This window comes from Gambusia affinis, linkage group LG03 (genome assembly GCF_019740435.1).
Source record: "Gambusia affinis linkage group LG03, SWU_Gaff_1.0, whole genome shotgun sequence".
Lineage (NCBI taxonomy): Eukaryota > Metazoa > Chordata > Actinopteri > Cyprinodontiformes > Poeciliidae > Gambusia > Gambusia affinis.
Window position 1 is genome coordinate 30,622,841 of NC_057870.1, and position 14,828 is coordinate 30,637,668.

Here is a 14,828-nt window from a genome sequence, read left to right on the forward strand (position 1 = left end):
GTTACCATGGAGACAAAGTCAAGAGCTTTTCAACCGTCTGTTACCATGGAGACAAAGTCAAGAGCTTTTCAACCGTCTGTTACCATGGAGACAAAGTCAAGAACTTTTCTCTTCCTGGAATCAAAACAGAGTTTCCCGAAGCTGCACACAGAACCGGACCAGACTGGACATGAGGCTGGTTCTGCACACAGAACCGGACCAGACTGGACATGAGGCTGGTTCTGCTGGCCGACTGCATGCAGAGACGTCACTATTCATCCGACGACACGCCACATGCAGCTGCATGGTGGTTTGATTTCTGCAGGCTGTAAAATCAGACACCAGATACCAACACGCCTGACTGGATCTGGATCGACGTCCTGAGCTCCGGCACCAACACAGAACCTTTATTACTCTAAATGAAATGATTGAATTTAATCTGGGCAAAATGCAGGACATGCTGTTACTGCTTGACTTGATTACAGCGTGCATTAGACTGACATCTGGAGCGAGTTTTAAAGCCGGGCCACCGCCGGCCCAGTGGGTCTGAACCACCAGGAACCCGTCAGCCGTCTGTGGGCCGACTGCAGGAGGCTTTAACTGCAAATCCTAAACTAGACAAATATTCACTCATAAGAAAACTGCTTGTTAGGTTAAGCTACACAAATATGTTTTTTTAATTTAAGTTGTAAAATTTTAATCGTCTCATAATATTTTCTTTTTTCTTTAAAATCTGTTGCCAAATAATTTGATTACTTCACATGATATTCTGTTCTCACCACTAAACTTTCCGTTTGGAAATCTGGTTGCAGTGATGAACTCAGGTCTGAACATTCAGAGACACATAAAGACGGTTACAAAGTCGGTCTTCCATCAGCTGCAGATCATTTGGTCTACATGTGATCACTTTGATGATGTTTTTTAATTTTCTGTTCATCACATTGCTGGTTGATGTGTTGAGTTTTTATCATGTAAATCCCTTTGAACTGCCTTGTTGCTGAAACTTGCTACTCAATCAAACTTGACTTGATGTGATCAGGATGTTCATCTGTTAGAAACCCTTTCATTCATTAACTTGTTTCTGGTTGGGTTTGTTTATTTTTAAAGTAAAAGGTTAAATTTATTTCCTTACATGAATTGAAAGCACTCGTAGGTCGCTGCTGTTTGGTTTTGGATGTGTCATCTGTCGGGTTTCCTGTGTGAGTTTCGGGTTTTCGTGTTTCCGATCAAAACGGAGCGCCGCTCCTCTCCACAGCGGAAACATTCCTGACTTTATGAGATCCAGACACTTAAAATTGCAGCTTATGGTCCCCAAAATCATAAACTCTTCATAATTAGTGTTGGGTTATGTTACGTGTTTGAGAGTCCGAACACATTTTGGTGAAACATTAACCTCTCAAATGTCACTGATTGTTCACAGTTTGTTTTCAGACACACAAACACAACCTGCACACACACCGACCACACAAAGAGTCCATTCACTCCTCTGCTCCCTCCGACTCTTCGATCTGTCCTCTGTTCCTGTTATCGGACTACAAACACAGGAGAAGTTCGACAGCTCAGCGACACCGGCGTCGTTCCCAGAAACATTTCTGCAAATCTGAGTCTCTTTCAACTCTGAGCTTTTTTCCTTGAAGCCGAGAAACTAAATCTGGTAGAAACTGGCTGTAAATGTCGATAAAATGTGTTTTATGGATTAACCCAGTTGGTTGACTTCACTGAATATTGGTGCTAATTAACAGAAGCAACTGTTAACAGTAACTGATAAATAAACCACTCAGTCTTGGGAAAAAGTCCAAAGTTTCCAACTATTAGAACCTCTGGAGCTTCAGTCCTTTGATCCAGAATCAGTCAGTTCTGATCAAATGTATTTTTACTTTCCTTGAGTTTAAAGAGTGATCTCTGACACATGGACAGGGGAGTAAAACAGCAAAACAGCTTCAACAAATCAGCAGCATTAGTTAAAACATGCAATCAGCTCTTCTGCTCACGGTGGAACGATAACTCCTAACAGCAGCTTCATGTTGATTCTTTTAAAGCAGCGCAGCCCAAACCAGAGATTTGCTCACATGCACATGAGCACACCAGCTGCTTTCTGGGTAAAGCTTTTGTCACTTCTTCTTTGAAAATTTGCCTCTAATTTTCATCAAACCCTCCACAACCCGAACACAAAGCAGACATCCGGTGTCTGCACAGCATTTTTTCCTCCCAGAGAAACCACAAGTCACTTTACAACCCCAGAAACCTCATGTGTAAACTCTGCCAGCCTCACTGGACAATTATTAAAGGAATAGTTTGAAAAGCAAAAATTAAACTGTGAATTTATGGACCTGATGCCAAAGCTAATTTTACAAAAGTTAAACTTCTTCTGCTCCATTTCTGCAGTAATTGCATGAGGTTCATGCAGCAGCATAAAACACACAGATTCATTGCTTTTGGTTTCACTGCTCTTGTTAAACTAAGTGGAATCAGAGCGGATAAAGATGAACCGGGCTTACCGGATCGTGGTTTAAAAGTCTCTCTGGATCGACTCCAGAGGGTTTCTTCTTCTTCTCTTCTTTTTCTTCCTGCTTCAGTTCCTCAGTGAAGGTGTGTGTTGGTCGTCTTCAGTTCCTCAGTGAAGGTGTGTGTTGGCTGAGCTCCTCTCGGCGAGGCGAGGTGTGTGTGAGTGTGAGCTGGTGACAGGGAGAGCAGCGCTGCTTTGTGCTGCCGACCTCAGTGAGTGTGCTAGTACAACTGACTGAGTGGCTGGGAGAAACCGAGGGTGTGTGTGTGTGTGTGTGTGTGTGTGTGTGTGTGTGTGTGTGAGGGAGATTAGTTCACACACACACATCTCTCCCGCCTGCAGGGAAACACCCCCTCTCCTTCCTTGTTGCCCCCACCCTTCTTTCTCTCTCTCTTTCTCGTCAGGTCTGTGCTTTTCATGCGATCACCTTCAAGGACTCATGATGGAGCAAAGCCCCTTCCTCTTCCTCCGCCTCCTCTTCCTCACATTTACTCCTGCTTGGTTTGGGTTCTAACTTCTCCTTCTTTTCTTTCTTCCTTGCAGCCAGTTTGCTGTTGATCCTCCTGAATCATAAATCAGTTCCAGAGGAATGACACAACTAAACAACCCAAATATCAGCATTAATTAATGTCATTTTTCTCTGTAACACTTCAAAGCAATTTAAGGTTAAAATTTATAAAATATCCTTAATGGCTTTATTTTATAAAATCTCTTGATTAAAAACAGGAAAAAAAAAACTTATTATGATCAATTATTAAATAAAAAATAACAGCAGAAAATCTCTAAAAAATAAATGCAAGACAAATTATTGAACAATAACCTAACAATATTAATAATAAATAATATTAAATAAATAAAAAATCTGAATTAAATAAAGAATAACTTCACAGACACAAAATCTTGGATCAATTTTTCCGCCTCCTTCACCAAGTTTATCTCCAAATCTATACCTGAAGCTGAATAAATGAGCGGAGACACAAACAAGGCGAGGGCCCGGAGGAGCCGCCCGCTCGGCCCGCTTTGAGCCCATCACAGTTATTACAGCGCTCAGCGTCAGCCAGCTAATCTGCTCTGGATCCACAGTAAACTGCTCCGCAGGAGGTCCAGCAGAGGACGGCTTTTTGTTGTTGTTTTCAAGTATTTATGCTCCATAATTTCAGGTTTGAGTTCCCAACGGATCGCTGTGGGAGCCAAACAGTGAAAGGAGGTTAACGCGCTGACTCTCAGCTTTAATTTCAGCATGTTGTGGTAAACATGTGGGTAGAGTAACTGGTTTCACCCCCACTGCAGCGGCTGCCTCTGCTCTTCATACGTGGATGCAGGCGACCTCATTTCAGATATTCAATGTTCAGCCTGTCGCCATACACACTGCTTAGGAATTAGCAAATGCTGCCCTGATTACAGTTTTTCTATCAATAAAACATTCAATGCATGCTTGCATCATCTGCAGCTGTCTCATAAAATAACAGACAACATCTCTGAGCTCAGAGCTCCTGGGTAAAAGAATAATTTTATTTTTTGTTTTATCATTTTTATAGTGAGTCTTCCAGAGACTCATTGAATTCTTTATAACTTTTCTGCTGGTTTTGGTTGTGAATCCAAACTTTCATATTTCAGGTTTCTTTTCCTCCAACGCTGGCTGGAACAAGAACAAATGAAGTTCTTCCCCAGGGGAAGTTTGTGCTCAGCCTCCTCAAGGCTTCTCAAGGCTAAAAGGGTAAATGTGTGTTTGTGTGTTTCAACGTATTGTAAGGTTGTAAAATAATGAAACTGGGTAACCAGAGAAACTCTTCATTGCTCTGAGCTGAAGCTCTCCGCCAGTGAAAGTCTTTGAAGTGTTGGCTACATTCCCGACCACTTCCATTCATTCCATTCATTTTCTGTGGATTCTCCAAAGTTCAGGTCCACTCGTTGTCCTGTCCCATCTGGTGTACCACAAGGTTCTGATTTGGGCCTCCTGCAGTTCTGTCATTTATTCTACTTCTTGGGAACATTCTTTATAAAAGACATCTCTTCTCCGTATCATTTCTTTATCCTAATTAAGTTTACTAAAGGTCTTGTCCAATCCAGCATCATGTTGCAGACAGACAGGTTGACTGGTTTGAATCCCTAAAGAACAGGAACGTCTTTGGTTCAAGCGGACAGAAATCCCAGGTGAAGCACCTCAGGGTTCAGTCCTGGGACCCTCCTATCATCCATCCCGCTGGTTCAGGTCATAACGAGTAATGATGTTGGTTACCATAACTACAGCAGTGATACAGAGCTCTGCGTTACGATGTCATCAGGTGACTCTGAACCATCCAATCACTGAACAGAAGCTCAGATCAGATAAATGAGCCAAAACTTTCTCCAGCTCAACAGAAACAAAACAGAAGTTATTATCTTTGGACCTAAAGAGGAACATTGTAGAACATTGTTTCAGCTTCAGTTATAACAGCTGGAAACCAGAGACCAGGCTGAACTTTGACCTTAACGTTTAAGAGCCACATAAAGACGGTTACAAAGTCGGCCTTCTATCAGCTGCACAACATTTCCAGGGTTGGAGGACTAAACTCATCCAGACATTTATCTTTAGTCACATTGATGACTGCAACAGCATCTTTGCAGATCTGAATAAAACATCAATCCAGAACGCTGCTGCTGGAGTTCTGACCAAAACCAGGAAGATAGAAAACATCACCTAGTTCTACAGTCCTCCTCTGAGAGAACGGACTTTAAAATACTGCTGGTAGTTTATAAATCACTGAGCAGCTTAAAACCACAATCCATGAAAGATCCCAGAACCAGTCAGAACCAGTCAGAACCTGTCAGAACCAGACAGAACCAGTCAGAACCAGTCAGAACCAGACAGAACCAGTCAGAACCAGTCAGAACCAGTCAGAACCAGACAGAACCAGTCAGAACCAGTCAGAACCAGACAGAACCAGACAGAAACAGTCAGAACTAGTCAGAACCAGTCAGAACCAGTCAGAACCAGACACAACCAGTCAGAACCAGTCAGAACCAGTCAGAACCAGACACAACCAGTCAGAACCAGTCAGAACCAGTCAGAACCAGTCAGAACCAGACAGAACCAGTCAGAACCAGACAGAACCAGTCAGAACCAGACAGAACCAGACAGAACTAGTCAGAACCAGTCAGAACCAGTCAGAACCAGACACAACCAGTCAGAACCAGTCAGAACCAGACAGAACCAGTCGGGTCTTCTGGTTCTGGGGATCAGAAGCAGCAGCTGAAAATATAAACATGCAGCAGTTCTGGTTCCGGCTCCATCATGCAGTGAGTTCTTTTCCTTTTGGTGAATAAAGACTCAAAAACAAAACTTGCCTCTCATTTGATGAATAAAACTTAATATTTACAATGTTTCAGTTTCCAATCTTATATCTGGCATTTCCTGTGCTGACATTTTTCTCAGCTCCGGTCCTCATTAAATGTTCTTTCTCCTCATCCCCGGCGGTCCGCAGCAGCTGGACCAGTTGGTGTAACTCAGGGCTGCTCGGTGGCCTACATTCAGACGGGTGTGAAGCGCTGATGGGGGTGGAGACGTCTGAATTAGCGGGAGCCGCTCAGCTCTCTAACAAAGCAGCTGAAACCTGGAGCGTCTCTGTTATTAACACCATGTTACTGTCGAGGGTGCTGAGCTGCTTTTCTTTTTTCCCTCTCAAACAGAAAGCTGACCCCCTGTAGAGCTGCTCAGCGGGGGGGCTGCCGCTCACTGCGCCCCCTCTCCTCCACCTCAGACCCCGGGGAGACACTCCACCGAACCTCCACCCTCCCTGGTAACTCCCTGTTTGTTTCATCACCCTCTGATTCGCTGCCTCCTCTGGGATCCAGAGGAAAAACTCTCTGATCTTTTGTTCTTATCACTTTCTCCTGAAATGTATTTCCCTGACATCTTCTATTTGAGTGGATTTCCTTCCTCACCTTCGTGTTTCTCGCTCCGTCTCATTGCTGTCTGTCAGATTTACACTTTGCTTCCTTTTTTAAAGGAAGACTCAACCGTTTCCTTTCTGCATCTCTCCTCTTCCCGTCTCTCCTCTGGCCTGTGATGATGTTGGGGGTCTGGATGCTCCGTCAGCGACAGCTCTGAATAAATAAGCGTGGGTAATTTGCTCCCAACCTGCAGCCCTTTATTTCCTCCTGCTCTTCTCACTCCAGTTTACAGAAAGAAGATAAAGACACAATAAACTGGTGGGATCCTCTCAGAGGCTCATTATATGGTTGTCAGAGAAGTTTTCTCTCAGGGCCTGGTGACGACGCTCCACTCCGCTCCTTTTCTGGGCAAATTAGCCGTATTAGATTAGCTTTTTTCTTTTTTCCAGTGGCTGAGTGTTCGGATAAAACTGGTCCCATTTAGAGACGTAATGATCCGCCAAGTCGAGCTGAACGAAGGCAAATTATTGGGAACAATTTCCAAAGCTTGTCACACAGAACTAACAGCCATTAGCAGCGTTGCACCGCCACCCGCTGCGGGTCGCTGACGAGGATTAAACCGTTTATGAACAATTTGCAGCCAAAAGAAGGAATTTATGAGCAGAAATCAGTCCTGCAGCTCCGCGGCTCTCTCTCTTACGCTGCGACACACAAACAAAACACTCATCGTCCTGTGAGGGAAGAGTGTGAGCAGCAGGTCAACTGTGAACATCAAGGATTAATAATGCAAGACAGGAAGCAGCTCATACCAGAACAAAGCTCTGCTCCCTGATTCTGGAAAGACTGGAGACGAGCAAGCAGCAGGAAAACCTGCAAACATTGTAGAGGAAAACTTGAGGGCTGCGCCAAAATAATGTTTTCATCTGGAATTAAAAAGAAATATGGATGTAATTGTGGGATTTATATCACTAAGCAGGTAAATAATGAAAACTGAAAATAAATAAACTTACCAAGAAGTTTTAGTCTGTTTTCTGGTGTTAACATCTCAGAACATTTGAAATGAGACTAAACTAACTCATGAGAGTTTGCTTCAATAATTCATTAATATTTATGAAAATGTCCCACTGGCAGATTATTTTACTGATAACAAAAGAAAAATGTCTTTTTATAAATGAAATAATCGGCCAGTACAGTAATACTTTTTATTCAACGTTCAGTGTTCAAACTCCTATATATCTGACTGAGAAGTGTGTGTGTGTGTGTGTGTGCGTGTGTGTGTGTGTGTGTGTGTGTGTGTGTGTGTGTGTGTGTGTGTGTGTGTGTGTGTGTGTGTGTGTGTGTGTGTGTGCGTGCGTGTGTGTGTGTGTGTGTGTGTGTGTGTGTGTGTGTGTTCTCTGCCTTTCTTTTACTGCAGAGATCATCCTTTTCACAGATTATCTGGTGACAGTTTCAACAAATAAGTAAAAAGAAAAATTCTTTAAAAAGAGAAGAAAGTGCAGCTTTCACACTAACAATGTCTGTTTGCTGTGTTTATCAGTGAAATAGTGAAATTTAACTAACTGGAAGAACTGATGAGATTCATATTCAGCTGAGTGAGAATTGAGCTGCGTTTCATTTCATCCTTTATTTGCTGCAGTGAAGTTTTTGCGCTTCATGAAATCCTTCAACACCTCAAACATAAAAACTGGAGAGCATGAAAAAAACAACATGAAGCTTCAGCAGATCTTCACTGCTGAAGCTTCATGTTTTCCTGAGCGTCTATTTAGCAGAAAATGTCTGTTAGGCAGATCTCAGCCGACCATCTGCTGGAAAACTCAGTCTGCAAACATTTGGTCCCGGCTGGAGTCCAAACAGCTTCATCATGTGGAAACCAGGAGGATTGTTACCAACTAAAGTCTGGTGTTTGTTCCACCGCCCTGCTAAAGACATAGAAAAACACTTGAATCATGTTTATTCCTAAATGCATTACAATAATCTCATGAAAAATTAAATCCCTCCTGTAATTTCAGCAGATTATCCCAAACACTGAGGACCGTCTGGGTTTACGGTCAGAACTTTGTGTCTGCTGGACTGTTTTTATGTGATCATTTGTGGAAATGATGAGGTTTTTTTTCTCCTTTATCATAAAATATTAATCTTCTTAAAGAGCCAATCACAACCCATCTTCAGGTTTCTGCTCAAACCATCAACTTCTGGATTTAAAATATTCTGCTATTAAAAATAATTCACGTTTTCAGGCCCACAGCATCACAGGTCCTCCACCATACCCAGCATGGAGTGTTTTAATGAGGAAACTGTTTATTATTCAGTTTAGTAAATTAAGAGGCATCAATAATCTGATTATTTCATCTTTTAAAACAATTGTTAACATTTATAGATGATTTTGTAATTTATTTAAATTGTTTTTCAAATGTTTTGGTTTGTTTTAGACAGACATCTGTTTTCTTTTGTTTAATGGTTGTCATGGAGACGTGGCTGTGACCAGAGAAATGGCTGCCAGCGTTGCATCATGGGAAAACAGAAAGTCCCAGATTATAGATGTTGAGTTTCTAGAACCTCCAATCAACCTAAAATGATCTAAAATATTTAATAAATATCTGCCTTACGTGTCACCAGGTGATATTTTCCGACCTGTTTTCTTTTAGAAATAAACTGAAATTAAATTTAGGATTTTTCTAAACGTAGAGGTGTGAAATTATACTGTATTTAATTTATGTTAAGACTTTCTGTACTTTCATACCATTACAATGAATTTCACCAAGTTCACCTGCTTTAAGACTTCATCACATCCAATCCGCTCTTATTCTGGACGGACAGTTTGATGTTTCGGTTGAAGGTTAAAATGTTTCCTTTCATGCCGTGTTGTGAACTCTAAAGGTTTCAGGAGTTTCTGTGGCTTCCGGTAGAACCAGCAGAATAAAATCTGTCAGAGTTGAAGGCCGCCGGATTCCCTGCAGCTCCATCTTACAAGCATTCAAAAGCAAAAATATATTTCACATTTCCACCGATCTATATTTGTCATCTGAGTGAAAAAATAAAACCTGACAGATGTATTTTATTCATAAGAGCAGAAATCCGTCTAAAACGTGCCGCGGTGCCAAATCCGCCCAGACATCCTCATGATCTGATTCCTGCACACTAGTGACAGCTTGTCGTGTCTGTCAGGCCGTGTTGGTGCCGGTGACGCTGTGGATCCTGGAATAGACGTGATCCGCTGCAGAGTCATTTAAAACCAGCACAAAGTCCGCAGAGCTCACTGATGATCCGGTTCTGGACTCAGAAAGTGTTAAATTACCGAGATGGAAAGTAAAGACAGGAGAACAAAAGAGGATGCAAAAATCTGGTCAGCTGTATATTTGATAAAATTTTTACATTTTTCTTAACTCCTTTTTTATGTTTTATATCCTAATCAAACCCATCAGTTAAAGCTTTTTATGATTCTTTATGGTTCCTGTTTTACGCTCTTTTTCTGAATTTCTGTTGAAAAGTTTTTGGCACTTTCCTGAGGTGAGAGGTTGGAACAACTCAAGCAGGAAACTTTCAGTCAAAGCTTTCATGATGCATAAGCTCTACTCTGAATTCAGCAACACACACGACTCTCTGCAGCCTGACACCCACAAGTACATCCAGCAGGAACTGTCAGGACTGTAAAATACTGATTTCTCTTCCTGGACTGAACTTCCTGTGGCAAAAAGACTGCAGAGTTCACAGCTGTGCAGATAATGCAGGAGGTAAAACAATGCAACCAGAGGAATAAAAACCAGAGAACACATTATTCTATTATAATTTATATTTCACCTCAAATACATAAAAACACACAACAGATTCCAGCTGTTATTAATCAAATAAAGATTAAATCAAATTGGAAACATAACTGGTGAAAAACTGTCCCATAGTTTCATCATCTGTCTCCCTGTTGAGGAAATTTGTGAAAATCTTCTTTAAAAATGTTTCAGTTCTTTGAGGTTTTGTTTCTGCAAACTCTAAAGTTTCATTTACAACATTTATGATTTTGCAGCAACTGAACTAATTTCTATTCTGTTGTAATTTTAGGTGAGGTAATTTTACTTCAATATCACATTTCATTGACGAGAAAGTTCAAAGTTATTTACATAATAAAACTTTAACGCAACAAACAAAAGAAACATTACGTTGACAAAATAAAAGAAAGTGATGAAAATGAATTAAAAGTCAAAGTCGATTCTAAACAGACGGATTTTAGTCTGGATTTAAAGGAAGTCAGTGTTTCGGCTGTTTTACAGTTTCCTGGAAGTTTGTTCCAGATTTGTGGTGCACAGAAGCTGAATCTCCATGTTTGGTTCTGGTTCAGATGCAGAGCAGAACCAGAACCAGAACCAGAACCAGAACCAGAACCAGAACCGGAACCGGAAGACCGGAGCGGTTTGGAAGGTCGATACAAAAAAACAGATTTTAAGATTCAGTGATTTATGATGAACAAGCACGGTGGTGGCAGCATCATGCAGCAGGTCTGTCACTGTCAGAAGAACAGAATCCAAACTGTTCAACCTGCAGGTGGAAACTTAGACACAAACCCGAATACCAGATTAAAACCCATAAATATCTGTCATTTATTCAATAACTCAGCAGCAAAAATGGTTTTGAATTGAAAATGTTGATTATTTTGTATGAAAATCTTAATTAAAATACGATTAGTTGGAAAATTACAGACTCAGAAATGAAGTTGAGTCGAGTTCTAGTTCTAGTTCTCTGTTTATTTTACATTTATACCTTTAACTAACAAACAGCTCATTTTCCTCATTTCCACCTTTCAGATCTGCCTCCGTCTTCACAGTTTAAACTTCCTGTTTCATCTGGAGTTTTTGGAGGTTTCAGGTTTCCTGAAGCTCCTCTGAGGACGAGACAAAGAAAATGTTTTCAGAAACTCGACGTTCCCTCATTTACTCTCATTTCATATGAGAAACGCTCCCAAACCCAAAACAAGGTTTAGAGTTTCAGTTTATCATGTTTTCCTTTTTAAAACATTTTAGTTTAAATCTTAAATCATTACAGATTCTGTAAGTTTCCACCTGACGACCTGATGGAGGTTGGATTATGTCCTGTAATCTTTGCTGTTTTGGTGATTTTTTGCATTTCTTACATGATAAAAACAAGACAGAAAGGCAGCAGAGTCTGGCAGAGACAAATGTCATGAAGCTTCACAGTGGATCTCATCTGCCAAACACAAACTGAATTTCTGATGTGAACTTTTTACCCCAGAAAACTCTCAGCTCTGGTTCCAGAAGGAACCAGAAGAAAAGTCAGAACAACCTGAAGAAAAGAAGAGTTCCCACAAACAAACACGGCTATGGCTCTGATGGGTCACCGTCGCTCCTTTTTAAGGTTTAAGACACCAAGTTTTCTCCTGAAAAGATCTGCAGGAAACAGAATGTAGGATCGTCAGTTTGTCTGCAGGAACGACTTTCAGAGAAACGAGAGACGAACTGATCAAAAGGAAAATGGAGCCGTTTGGTTTTGGGTCCGTTTCTGTGGTTTGAGCTTAAAGAGACAAAACTGTTTTATAGCAAAGATGAAATAAACAAAAAGGTCCAAAAAGTTTCTTTTTGAAAAGAATTTGCTTTGAAATTAATGTAAGACAGTAAAAACCTGGTTCTCCTTCTGCTTTGTCTTCAGAAATGTTGTTTTGATAAATTTACAGATTAATTCACTTCCTCGTCTTCAAGATTTGACACTAAGGTTGTTTTTAATGTTACAACCTTTAAAAAATGTGCAAATTTTCTAAAATGATCCTGTCTGTTTGCTGTAAATGAGGCTTCCTTCAGCTTTTAGACAATTAAGCTTCATTAAGAGAAAAATCATTTAATCTCTGGCATCCAGGAGAAGAAACAAAATGCTGATGACTAAAACACATAGCAATGATTTAAAATATTCAGACAACATCGCTGAACAAAGCGCCAGTAGCATTGGAAGTGAAAATCCTGATGATTTTCTCTGTGCATGAATAAAATCGGCCTGTTATGAACCACCAGAAGCCTGTGCAGGTTTACTGTGACCCATCAGAGGACCGACGGCAGGAAGCAGACGACGTGCCGATGGAGAGCGACGCGGTTAAGAAGACGTCTGTTGGCTGAACAACATCAGAATCTGAGCTTCAGCTGAAAAACATCGTCTGTCGTCTTCAGGAGTTTCAGCTTCCAGCAGAGCAGCTGCAGAATCTGGAGACTTCCTTTGGTTTCATGAAGACAAATTATGAACCAAAACATGAAGATTTTTTTACTTTATCTTCCCATTACTGGAAAATGAAAATCATTTTAGTTCATCTACTACTCAGCTTCCATTTAATCCAGGTTGAATTTTTACCTGGTAAATATCTGCTGTTCTGCTGCTGAAGGAGGAAGTTCAGGAAACATGGAGCTGATCAGAGAACTGACTTATTTCAAAGGTTTTAAACCAGCAACCACTGTGGCTCTTTTATTTGTTTTATTCACAGCAGAGATCTTTATAGACATTAAAAGATATAAAAGACATAAAAACAGGGATGGTCCTCCTGGTCTTTATGTCTTTGGGAAGATTTGGAACCAGAGCCCCAGAGAGATTCTTCATTTCCTGGTCTATAAATCTTTGTGGTTCTGGGTAGATTTCAGTGACTTTGCCTCACTTTGTATTTTAAATTTCATTCTTTCATTGTTCAGTCTGTCCATCTCTGTTTGCATTGTTTCATTTCCCTTCATCTGATGAATGAAGATCCTCCATAGTTTGTTCCCAGATCTGATTCTTTTTGCTCTGATGTGTCTGAGATTCACTGAAAACACAAACAGACTCAATTTCTGTTATATTTCATACAAACAATTTTCACTGAACCCACGTTCACATAATTGTGATGATAAACACGTTCATACACCAAAATGCAGGTTAAGCTCCTTCAGAAGGAAGCTGGAATCAAACCCACAACCCTCAGATTGCAAGAGGATTACTCTCCCATGAGCAATAATCAATAAATACTTTGTCTTTAGTGATTATTTCCTGACAGTTTGGTTCTGTTGATGTGTGTCTGTTAATCACCAGAATCTGGAACCGTCTGGTGAATCTGAAACAGTTTTTAAACCTGATTAAATCAGAACATCTTGAACTTTTATTCGCCAACCTCTCCCTGTTGGCTCCATTCGCTGTGGTTCATGTTTACTGAAACGTCAGTTTGCCGTTAAGATGCAGGTTGAAATCTGTAAATAACTGAAGCAACTTGACTGAGATTAAAGCTTCTGGAGGATGTTTGTGTTTTTTATGCTCTGACTGTGAGGGACCAGAGCCTAAACTTTGTTTTTGTACTAAATTAAATTAATGCTGATGCTGGAATGTTGAATGGTGATGAAATGTCAGGACTGGACTTCCTGCACAGTTTGCATGTCATCCTGGTGTCCTGGTGGAGTTCACTCTCAGAGCGGAGATAAAACCAGTCTGACTGATGGAGTTCATGTTCCTGTTGCTGTGGAAACGATCGGAGGATCAGTGATCTGAAGATCCACACCAGGACTGTGGAAACAACATATCTGTAGTGGATCTGATTGTTTTAAAGTCACTACCAACTCTATTGATACTCTGAATAAACCTGCAAAACATCTTTCTCTTACTTAAACTTTATATTTTAAATGGCACTGCGTCGACTCGTCCTCAGGAGTCGATCACTTTCGTTCAGGCGTCTTAAACTCCAGTCTTCTGCTGACAATAAATTCTTAAGAAATATTCCCATAGTTAGGAAATCTCTGAGAGACATTTCCAATGTGGATCCAAGATTTTTCCTCATTTCCATGAACGTATTTTGTCTCTGTGTCACAGTTGGCAGCACTGATGCCTTGCACCAAGAAGGTCCTGGGTTCAAATCCCAGCCTGGGGTTTTTCTGCATTACGTTCTCTCTGGGTTCTCCGGCTTCCTCCCACTGTCCAAAACCCGACTGTTAGATTTATTGGTCTGTAAATTGTTCTAAGTGTGTCTGTATGTCTGTCAGGATGAACCTTGATTTTGGCTCTGATAAATATTTTTACATGGAAGAAACTTTATTTAGTGCAATGGATCAGAAATTAGTTTCAACTGTGAAAACCATAAAAGTCAGTTTTCTAATCAGAGAGCATCGATATGTTCCTTCAGGGATTCAGGCTAACTGTGTCTGAAGTGGATCAGAACCGACTCACAGACGTTTCACCATAAATCTGCTCAAGTGAACTTTTTGTTGCATCTTTGATACAACAGATTAAAATCCTTCCAGATCTCTCAGGTTTTCTGGTTCTGGTTCTGCTCTGCAACCAGAACCAGAACCAAACATGGAGATTCAGATTCTATGAACCACAAATCTGAAACAAACTTCCAGAAACCTGCAAAACAGCCGAAACACTGATTTCCATTAAATCCAGACTAAAACCCAGCTGGTTTCATTAGTAATATGTGCAGCACTGATCAGAATATTTAATCTCTATTTGCTTGATGATTTTGATAATA

At 40.7% G+C, this 14,828-nt stretch overlaps 1 protein-coding gene across 1 annotated transcript in view; it reads right to left on the reverse strand.

The window, feature by feature from the left end:
- Positions 1–2,737, reverse strand: part of hs3st1l2 (heparan sulfate (glucosamine) 3-O-sulfotransferase 1-like 2) — a 28,668-nt gene extending 25,931 nt beyond the window's left edge. The window contains exon 1 of the mRNA XM_044112108.1: positions 2,478–2,737. The gene's annotated coding sequence lies outside the window, so the exon portion shown is untranslated. The remainder of the gene's footprint in view (positions 1–2,477) is intronic.
- Between the last annotated feature and the right edge of the window lie 12,091 nt (positions 2,738–14,828).